We start from the raw sequence: 11203 nt of genomic DNA, 5'->3' as shown, positions 1-11203 counted from the left end.
TTTCAAAAGTATCTGTAATCCGATTACAATAATTTGGTTGGTAATGTACCTGATTACAGGTAATCAGTTACTCCCCAACTCTGCCCGTAGTAGTGAGGAAACACGCTGTCTTACATTGCAGATCATTGCAGGGATCTGATAGGGATAACGTCTTCATTTAAACACCAGTGCATAGGTCCAAACCGAAAGGAGTTTGGTAGAATACGATCGCTTAAATTATGAGTCTGGTCCTATACACAGGCACTGAAATGAACCAATTTCAATGCAAGGACTCCTGAGACAGACCCGCAAAGACGTGCCGTTCTCTTAGCCTATTCACTTGATAGTGTTAGTGTTTTTCTGAAAACTCTTCTCAGTTTATCGATACCTTAATCATGTCATCTATGCTTAAAGGATGCATGTGCGAGGAATAGTGATTGGCAACATGGGGATGCGCCAAGGATCTACTGTAAAACAGCATTCACGTCTTCAGTCAGATTCTACCTGCTGCTCTGGGCTTGATTGCTAAGTCTGACTATTAGTCCCGCCTACTCATTAGCTTAAGGACAAGGAAATACAGAAATAAATACACAGAAATAAAAGAACACGGAAATAAATTATACACAAATAAAGTTATATGGAAATAAATAAATACAGAAATATATGATAATGGAAATGAATAAAAAAACAAAAACAAGTGAATGATCAAGGAATTAAATTAATCGGGAAATAATATTTGATTAATACATTTTAATACATATTGTTATGCATAAATATTTGATGCATATATTTATTTGTTAGTTTATTTCCAATTTTGGCAGGTTTGGTCCTCCATAAGTAGCTACCGGCTAGAGCATATGTCGTTTTTAAAACAACTGCCATGCACCCATTTTCGTTAAAGAACCGTTTCTGCGAGGCTGTCACGGTTCTCTTGAATTGCTTGTAGGCTATAGCAGAGAAATCTGCTCAAATCCCCTAAGTTTTCTTTTACAGGGTTTCATTTAATGAACAGAGATTACTACTGTATGGTTTTGAACACAATAGGCTACTTTTCCCAGCTTAAAGTAAGTAACTGATTGGTCAAAACAGCAAAGGCAGGACAATTTCAGCTGTGTCCAGTTGGCACTAGCGGAACGGCAAGCGATTTCACCACTTATGTGTGAATGAAGGGTTAGAGTCCTATTGACCTCTTTGTGATGACGCTCCTCCATGTGCTGTTCCCATTTCCTCCTGTTCCCCGTCAAAAGAATCCTCCTCTCCTGCTCAAGGGAATTCTACAGATCAACCAGAACAGATCATCAGCCATCATCGAAAATATCAATAAATATGTCAATAACCACATAACAGCCCAGTAAAAGCGAACAACCAAAGCAGAAAGCTTCTATAATCTAAATCTTCAGGAGATGGCATATGTCAGGAGTCATGTTGGTGTGTGAATCAGGGGGCCCCTAGGGGGGTTGTATCCTACTTCAAACTGGACCAGTTCATCCCTGTAAGAGCCAATCAAGAAATTGACCTAGTCCTCCATCCTCTCAATTATGAGGTCCATATGTTCTGCCTGCATCTTCCGATCCTTGACAAAGCGGTCGTCGCTTAATTTAATCTCCTATAAAGAAAACATAAAACATAAATCTTCATCAAAAGCTTCAATAGTTGGTGCTACCCCTTTGTCTGAAATAACTTGATGTAGCCATTTCTTGTAATTGTCTTTCAGTCTCTCCCATCAACTAGGAATAATTTTTGCCCACTCTTCACAGTACTGTTTTAACTGCGTCATGTTCAAGGGCATTTTTGCATGTGCAGTCTGCTTCAAGTTCCCAAACAGCATTGATAGCAATTAGATCTGGGCTTTGACTCTGCTATTCCATAAAACCCTTCATGTCTTCTTTTTGAGCCACTCTGTTATACTTTTACTAGTGTATTTGGGATCACTGTCCTGTTGAAAGAACCATGTTTGTTTCAGCTTCCACCTTTTGACTGATGGTCTCACATCCTCCCCAAGAATTCTCTATTACAATTTGGAGTTCATGGTTGACTTAATGATGGCATGTTTGACAGGCCTTGTGGCAGAGATGAAGCCTCAAACCATAATGCCACCACCTCCATGCTTCATGGTTGATATAAGGTTCTTCTGTTCAATGGAAATCTTAAATTTTCAGCAAACATGGTGTCTGGCATTGCGGACAAACTACTACTTTGAATCATCTGTCCAGAGAACACCGTTACGGTAGTTTTGGTCTTTACCCAGGTGTTGTCTGGCAAGTGTCAGTCATGTCTTGATATTCTTTTTTGAGAGCAGAAGCTTCTTCCTTCCTGACCTCCCATGAAGGCCAAGTTTGTGCAGTCTCTTTTCGACAGTTGATTCATGCACTTACATGTTGATTATACATTGAAGTGTGAAAATCCCTGGGCACTGGCAGAATGAGTGTCGCAAGAAGGAAAAGAACCAAAGGACGAAGACAGGATAGTCAGGAAGTTTGAACACAAGGCATTCTGCCCACATGCCGAGCAGCAGCATGCAAAAATGTCCCATGAATGGGATCCAGGAATCAACGATGGAGGATTCACTGACGACAATAGGAGCTAAACGTAAGCTTTTGTAATCATTGATAATTATTTTTTTTATTTTTTTATTAAACCTTTATTTAACCAGGATAGGCTCATTGAGATTAAAAATCTATTTTCCAAGAGCATCCTGGCTAAGAATAGGTAGCCGTAAGTCGTAACATAAAATGTTTCAGAATACAATACAACAAATACAATTATAATCAATACAACCATAAGACAATTACACCATTATTCTGCAGATGTGGAAGGAACATAATTAAAAACATAGACAAGTAAGGGAATCAGATTCCAAGTCCATCATCAATGATTTAAAAATGCTAAGAGAGACAAGATCTTGTATAGTGAGGAGAACAAGTATTTGATAACCTGCCGATTTTGCAGGTTTTCCTACTTACAAAGCATGTAGAGGTCTGTCATTTTTATCTGATGCACTTTTCATTAAATCATCAATAATTAAAAGGTTGTTTTTCCTGAATCGGTAACAGATTGTCATCACACAATGATGCTGGTAAACCTTCTATAAAAACAATTCATCTCAATTTCAATATTTCGTCATAAAATGGTTGCCAACATACCAGACTATATTCTGAATTTCTTAAGCAAAAACAACATCAGCATTATCCAGCAATCATTATCCACTAATGACACAGCAGAATGGGTGTTGTAGTCGTGGGTCAAACCTGCCATGGTCAACTATCCATCCTAGAATGTGATTTAGTACCCGTAAGGCCTTGTGCTGTAATCGGGGAGCAGTAAACACTTGTTATATACAACTCTGAAGCGCTTGGACACTACTCTGTTTTTCAACGAGAACACTCTTATCTCAACAATTGTGTGTCTGATTTATCAAGGACATAATTGTCATCACCACCTTTGCCTCTTACAAAGTTATCGATCCAGTCTTGTTAGTGTCTCCAAATTTACAATAAAAGATCAAAACTGTAACGGTTCTGTAACTGTATGTCTTTGGGGGAAAACTAACAAATTGTGCAATGCTGTCACTATCTGGTAACTCATCGGTCAAGTTATGTTCTCATGTAATCTGCAAAAAGATTCTGATGTCCTTCTGAAATCCCAGACTTTGAATGTTTTCACAATGCAATTACCTTTCTCAACAGCCTTAACCAGCTCAATAGAAATCCAGGTGCCAGTTAAAGCTCTTTCTGAATCAGTATGTGAACAATCAGTTACCTGATCTTCAGACCCTGCACATAATCTACACAAGGGAAAGAACATCTTACCACTGACTCTGTGCGATAAAGTGGGGTGATAAAGGCCTTTTCGGCGGACACACCGTAGCCTTAACAATACCAAAGTAGGTGTCTAGTGGTTTGAAATCTCAAACGATTATGTTTGGATGCCAAAGGTGTAAAGACTACAGACATCGTTATACTGAATAGTCTCTTCTTGAGCCGTAAACTTCAAATTAATTGCGTTGGTACGACCACCAAAAACAGCATCCCGAGAGTCAAGACGCTCTGGAGCATCAAAGGTGTGACGGTAATTCCATCGATAGACACTCTTAAAGGAGTAAGTACAAAATTCTCTTGGCACAATCAACAGTTTATTTGCAAATAGAGAGACGCATCAAAAGCTTACAGGATAATCATCTGAGGAGTCTCTAAATTAATACAGTACAATCATCAGTACTTAAAGGGGAAAAAGGTGTGTGGTAAGATAACAAATTGGGTTCAAAATCATACATTTCAAGATGAACGCTACTGAGAGGAGAATATATTTAGCTTCCAGTTAACGTCTGATTAACCCAAAAGTGAATACACAGGTGAGACCAGTCAGAACACTCAAATTTAACCCGCAGTAATAGGCTACTTTTTTTACATTTCGTTTTGTAATGGGAAAGGTTGGTAGAAGCCATCTCGGGGGGTCTGCCCCCCTTTCTGGAGCCCAGGACTTTACCCACTTCTGGTAGGCCATGAAGGCCAAATGGATTGTTTAAAATGTTCATGAAACATGACATGGTCTTCAGACTGTCTGTAGTGAGAGTTATTACCCAACTCATCCAATATCTCCAGAAAGGCCAAGTTAACAGAAAACAGATTCACAATGTCACTAAAATCAAGGTACAATCAATGAGTGTTCCCCAGGATACTCTAACTAGATCTCTAAACACTGTCACAATCGACCCCATTTGTCCAATTGTCAGTGTACCATTTTATAATATACACTCTAATAACAAGTATCCGGTGTTGGTCTTAAAACACATGTATTATCCCAGTTATTGTAAATACAAAGAAAGTGAAACTACATTATTTAACCAAACCCAATTCAACATTTCAAATCTAATTTCACCGGCTTTGGCTATTTTAGCTCGTTTGCAGGCTATGACTATATTGGATGCAAATCCAGTCTAAATGGAAAACAGTGTGTTTTCTTACCATTTAAGACTATTGCCATATGGTTCTTCATTCAACTCCATACAAGGAGAGAGAAACACAATATTTTAAACCTTTTGCAAGAAAACCACAAGACAATATTTTACCAGGCGAATACCTCCATGTGTGCCAGCCACCAGCACAACACTAGAAGGCAAATTTCAATTTCAAAGAGTTGGTGTTAAGGCAAAAGCCGAAAGAGTGGGCCACGCCAAAGAATCACATTACCGATGCAATGAATGCGTTCACCCAAGCGTACACCAAACAAAGCAAAACCTGGTGAATTCAAAAAACTTCCAGGTTAACAACAATCTCGATGAACGAAATCAAATATTCCACCAAGGAATACAAAATGCAGCCAATCGGAACCCTCATGCACAGGGAATACAAAAAGGGAAAATGTATTTACTAGGTCGCCCATAACCAGATATTCACAAATGCCCGGAACTTGGGCCATGACCGTATCCGGAATCGGTGCGCGCGAATATACAGCAATAAGGTCCAACCTTAACTGCATATTTTAACAATAAGGTCCAACCTTAACTGCAGATTTTGACTATAAGGTCCAACCTTAACTGCATATTTTAAGGTCCAACCTTAATTGCAGATTTTCCCACAGTCCAACTGCCGCAGTCTAACTGCTTAAAATCCTGCAGGAATCGCCCCACAATAGGTTAAGAGCATGGGAGTGTTACTAGTGCTATCAGGACACAGAACAATTGTGGGTGCTTAACTACATTAGCTATAACTGAAATACCCTAAAGAATTACTTCAATTTACCATTCCTTAAATCCATCAATCCTGACATACCGAAACAACCACCTAGTTTATAAATCCTGAAAAGGTATAAATCCTGTATATTCTAAATATGTCAGAGAAAAACCAGAGCTGTGTTAAGGAAAGATCTCACCGGTTGATGCTCTCTGGCCCGCCTCCTCTGACCATCAGCACCCTACCTCAGGCGGTTTAGGGTTCCTGCGTGATCCCATTGGGTCGCCCGTGGTGGGGCCAGAGGGGCAGCCGGAACTGTCTCTATTCTTGCAGGAACACTCCATCTGAAATTAGTCGGGGACCATCCCAGTCACCAGCGGGGTTGGCTACGTCAATTGTAGGGAAATGTTCCCCACCGATTCAGTTGCGCTAGGTGGGGTGGGATGATACAAAGTTCCCAGGCCTCCCAGCGATCAGACTGATGGAACACCGTGGGAGGGCGGGGGCGGTCATAATTTAAGCTGATTCCACTCACACTCCCATATGAACTGAACATGTACGTTGTGTTATTCTTTTAAAGCTTCAAGCTTTGCCAGCCATTGCTGGTGCATCAACCCACACTGAATCTTTGTCAGTAGGTTGGTGCTTGTTGACCAATGACACTTTGGGTGACCGTGCCAGTAATTCATAGGGTGTGCACACACCATCGCGTTCAGCATATCCATCAACATAGTATGCCCCGATTTTCATTTTACCCCGGTTCAGGGTGTGCTGTATCAAAGAATTCTCATCAGAGGCCACATATTCAAGCCATTGGATTAAGCTGCTTGAGAATGTCTTCTGCTAACTATTGTAGTTAGCAGGGGACCAATGCAACTGTGTCCTTGGTGAGGAATCTGTTGCAAAAGACTGTCATGCAAGCCGAAGCAATCATAATTGATCTGAAGGGGTCAACACCACCACATTCCAGGAACTCGAGTCTGTAACACATACACCCCTCTCTCAAGATGACCACATCATTCACGCAGCAAGCCTTTACTTCATCCTTCATAAAGGGGTCTGCGAAAACCGTTTCATACCATTGCAAAAACTCATCCTTTTCTTCAGCCATCATTGTTTTCACACCGTACTAATGTGGTTCCGGATGGGGGCCAACATAGTTCTCCTTCTCCTTGACGTTAAACTTGTAAGGAAAGGTGCCTTTTTTCAAATCCTTAAAACCCATAGCACGTGGCAAAGCCGTCAGCTTCATCGAAACAATGACTATCAGTGTATCTCTGATTGAATGTACTGTCTGGACAAATCATGAGCTTGCTACCATAAGCAATAAGTGTTGTGCCACTACTGTGGTTAGCAAGGTGTTGCATCAAGATGTAACCATCAAAACCTTTCAAGTTGTGTGATATAAAGGTGTAGTCAGTATACATATTTCGGTTGCCTAAACGTCTCGTTATTAAAGCTTATTGCACACACAAACTTGAACACAGTATTTCTTGTGATCAGACCTGCTAACCCAACGACCTTGTGAAACTTCAAGCCTTTATGATGGCCATAACCTATCCGCATAAAGAAAGTTCTAGGATGTTGGTCCTCGCTGTTTTGAAACTTAGTAAAACCCCATATTGGGCTTGGTGAAAGACGACAATTTTACACCCTGTCATTTGTTCAAACCGGACAATATCCGTGAATGTCACACAATCATCTAAGGCTAAACCAGCATTTGTATGTAACTCACGACCACTAGCCACGGCCTCACCATACGTGTACTTTGGGTTCAATATACCCATCAAACAAATTGAAAAGCATGTAGATTAATTATTCAACACCACATATAAATGTCTTCTTTTTTTGGGTGATTATCTGATCTAGCAATATCGTTTGAGTCTTACGTCAAGCCCCCCCCCCCCACCCTCACGGTTGTTGACAATTTGCACCACTAGCTCTAATGATTAATCAACCAAAAGCTTTGCATAATTCTGTATAACACTTTCGAGTAACCCCCAAACGTGTGTTCATTATATACATCAGTTATTATGGTCGCACGTACTGAGGATATCAGAGATTCACCGACCCACTATCTGTAGACGATCACCGGGCCCTAGTACAAAGTATGAAGCTCTAACAATCAAAGTATCCAAGCCTTCCACAATGCGAGCATAGAACGCGCCGAAATCAACAACTTCACCAATATTTTGGAGATGTACAGACGATCATGTATTTCCACAATGTCAAAATTATTCCGTTGTATCACTGTAACATCACCATTACCGGTCTGTGTTAAAGATCTGAACCTGTCAAAATCAGCCAGGTTGTTGTAAAGAGTAGGCCTATGCGTCAGAGAGTTTGTGGGGAAGTCAACTAGCATAGCATAGCATAGCATAGCATCATCTTCCGCTTATCCGGGGCCGGGTCGCGGGGGCAGCAGTCTAAGCAGGGATGCCCAGACTTCCCTCTCCCCAGACACTTCCTCCAGCTCTTCCGGGGGGACACCGAGGCGTTCCCAGGCCAGCCGGGAGACATAGTCCCTCCAGCGTGTCCTAGGTCTTCCCCGGGGTCTCTTCCCGGTGGGACGGGACCGGAACACCTTCCCAGGAAGGCGTTCCGGAGGCATCCGAAACAGATGCCCAAGCCACCTCAGCTGACCCCTCTCGATGTGGAGGAGCAGCGGCTCTAAGTCAACTAGATCATCCAAAAAATGTTGGCTACTAATCTCGGTTAACAAACCTTGCATCTGTGAATTAATGTCTGTATCGCTGTGCAAATATGTATTGACTAGTTCATGTGTAATCCTTAGATTAACAGATTGACAGTTTTGTACCTCTTGATGGGGTGACCCTGGCGACGACATGCAGGGTCTTTTCGCTGTATTGTGAGTAGTATCTATTGTGGTATTGTCGCGTCTTAAGTACGGTCTGTTGGACATGTTGAGGTTGTTGATTGTTCAGCGTTTGGTCTTGTTGGCACTATCGCCATTTCTCTAGGTTAGTATGTAAATAACGATCCACTTTCAGGTAAAAATAATATTCTAACTCAAACATACATTTACATACATCACAGTTTTGATGAGTTGACTGTAAAGATGTATTACCTTCAGCTTTCAAGCATTGTGTAATGGGGCAACAATGAAACAAAAAACTACAGCCACAAGGTGGGGGGGATCCGTAACTGAAGCCATTATGGTGTTATAGCAGTCTCCAAAATCACCCGCTCCACACTGTTGGTTGATATATAGAATACAAAGATTCAGCTGTATGCAGATTGTGTAATGTTAATAACATTTCAATACAACGCTGAACATTTCAGTAAATGTTTACACTTACACAAAAAGTATCTGTTCAGGATGATGTGTAAAATCACAGTCCAACTGACCCCGATATTGGTTACTTATTGGTATTTAAATAAAAACAAATTGGAAGCTCCGGAAGGGGTCAATTTGACCCAGAGGTACCTAAGAAATATTTTTAATGGAACCTGATAAATTTACAGGATGCTCCTTTTAGGAATCCTCCTAGATATGCATGCTTTATCACCACATTTTCTGTATGAAAATATAACGAATGGAAAAGCAAATATAAAGCAATTTTTGCCCAAATCTCTGCCAGATGCTCTATACACCATTTTTATTTTATTTTTTAAAGCTGTAATTCTCCTTATCTGTCACCAGGTGACACCACGTTTTGGTGATATTGATTAGTCTGTGTGTGTGTGTGCATGTCATGGTTTACGCCGGCAAATGCAAGAGGTATCAGGTGTCATGCAGATGAAAACATCAACGGCCAAAATGTCAGTTGGGAAATATGTCAATTGAATAAATACATTGATTAAAAGCATTTTCAAATATTAAATAGCTCAATATTGTGTGACCTATATTATGTGTTGCCAAGAAAACAGCGAGCCTCTGCTCGCTCTTACAGTAAGACATTCCTAAGTGTTTGGTTGTGTGACTAAGCAAAACGGGGTTTCAACATTTTTGCAATGGGACAACATACAGCTCAGGAAAACATTAAGAGACCACTGCACCTATTTCTTTCCTTTCCAAAAAATCAAAAAGGAAGGTTTTGAGTGAGGAACAGAAGGGTTAAAATTAAGAGACCACTGCAACTGTTTTGGAAAGGAAAGAAAAAGTTGCAGTGGTCTCTAACTCTTTCCCCATACATTTTATTGAGCATTATCTAATTAGGAAATATGGTTGGAAATGACTAAAATCGACTTACACGCTTGAGTGTTTTTCTATTGTAGATCAGAGTAGATGCAACAAATAAGCGAATGAAACCTGTTTGTCTAATAATAATGTTGCGAAATTAGGCTACATTAAGGTGCATTGCGAAACCATTCTCAACTAGGGTTAAACATACTGAAATTAAGAAGCAAACGAGTTTCCGTAAATTGACAACTTTATGCAGAGCATGTCAAACACACTACTGCACGCGTGGTCTAGACATCCAATGGAAACACAATTCACGTTGTAGGCTATTTGTTGAGACGTTTCTAACATTGGCCTAAAATCCCTTATTCAGATTGGAAACATATGATTTTGGAATCAAAATATTGTGCAAGAAGACCGTTGTCTATAAAAAGCATTGCGATCTGACTCAAATAATTACGATCAGGCAGTTATGTAGTAATTGACAGCCCTTGTAGGCTCAGTTCGCAAAGATTGAGACACCATTCTGCAGATTCATTTAAATAAAAATACATATATAATTGTTACAAACCCCACCATGTCAACAAAATTAGATTTTTTCCTAGTATCCAATTATTACATTATGTAAGGATATGGCCAGCGATGGGGGAATAATTTGAAATGAATTAATTGAACTGACTGATTTTAATCCAATGAAAGTCTACTAAAAGCATGTTATGAAAACATTGTGTGTTTATAGCTGTACTTGGGATGAAATAAGCGCAGGAAATGACAAATCGCACATTTGACTGTGTTCATCAATATAGCCTAGGCCCACTCCTTACAGCAAGGCTTGATACTAAAAAAGGAACCATGAACCTATGAACCTGCTGTCTGGATGTTTCAATGGTTTTATCAATAGTTTGAGCTATACCACACATTTTGTGTCAGCTTGGATGATTGGCTACCAGCAGGCAAACAGCTAGAATGGCCCAGTCGCTTATGTGGGACGAAAGCATCAACTTGTAAACGATCTCATCTTCCAGAATTCCACGATCATGAGCACTTTATGTAAACACTTCACAATAAATACACAAGAGCTGTTGAATTTGACCGTTTATTAAAAGTCAATTATTATATATAAACATGGAAAAAAAGGTTTTCAATCAAAACCTTTATCAATATGCAGAATTTTGGTGCGTTTCAATTAAAACTGGTAAACAATCCCAACACCCAAATACCACAGTGTCTATCCGGTGTCAATGAGGAGAAGACATTTTGAGACTATAGGGTAAGTTTCTCTTTTCACATCATAACTCCCATATGCGTCACATGAATGAAAGACAAATGTTGTCTGCTTCCCAGATAGCAAAAAATATCCGCACGGCTTCTTTTTGCCGCCGGCCCTAAGCTGTCGGCTATAGGTGCG

Source organism: Esox lucius, chromosome 18, assembly GCF_011004845.1.
Source record: "Esox lucius isolate fEsoLuc1 chromosome 18, fEsoLuc1.pri, whole genome shotgun sequence".
In the NCBI taxonomy this organism is placed as follows: Eukaryota; Metazoa; Chordata; class Actinopteri; order Esociformes; family Esocidae; genus Esox; species Esox lucius.
This window is presented reverse-complemented; position numbering follows the sequence as displayed.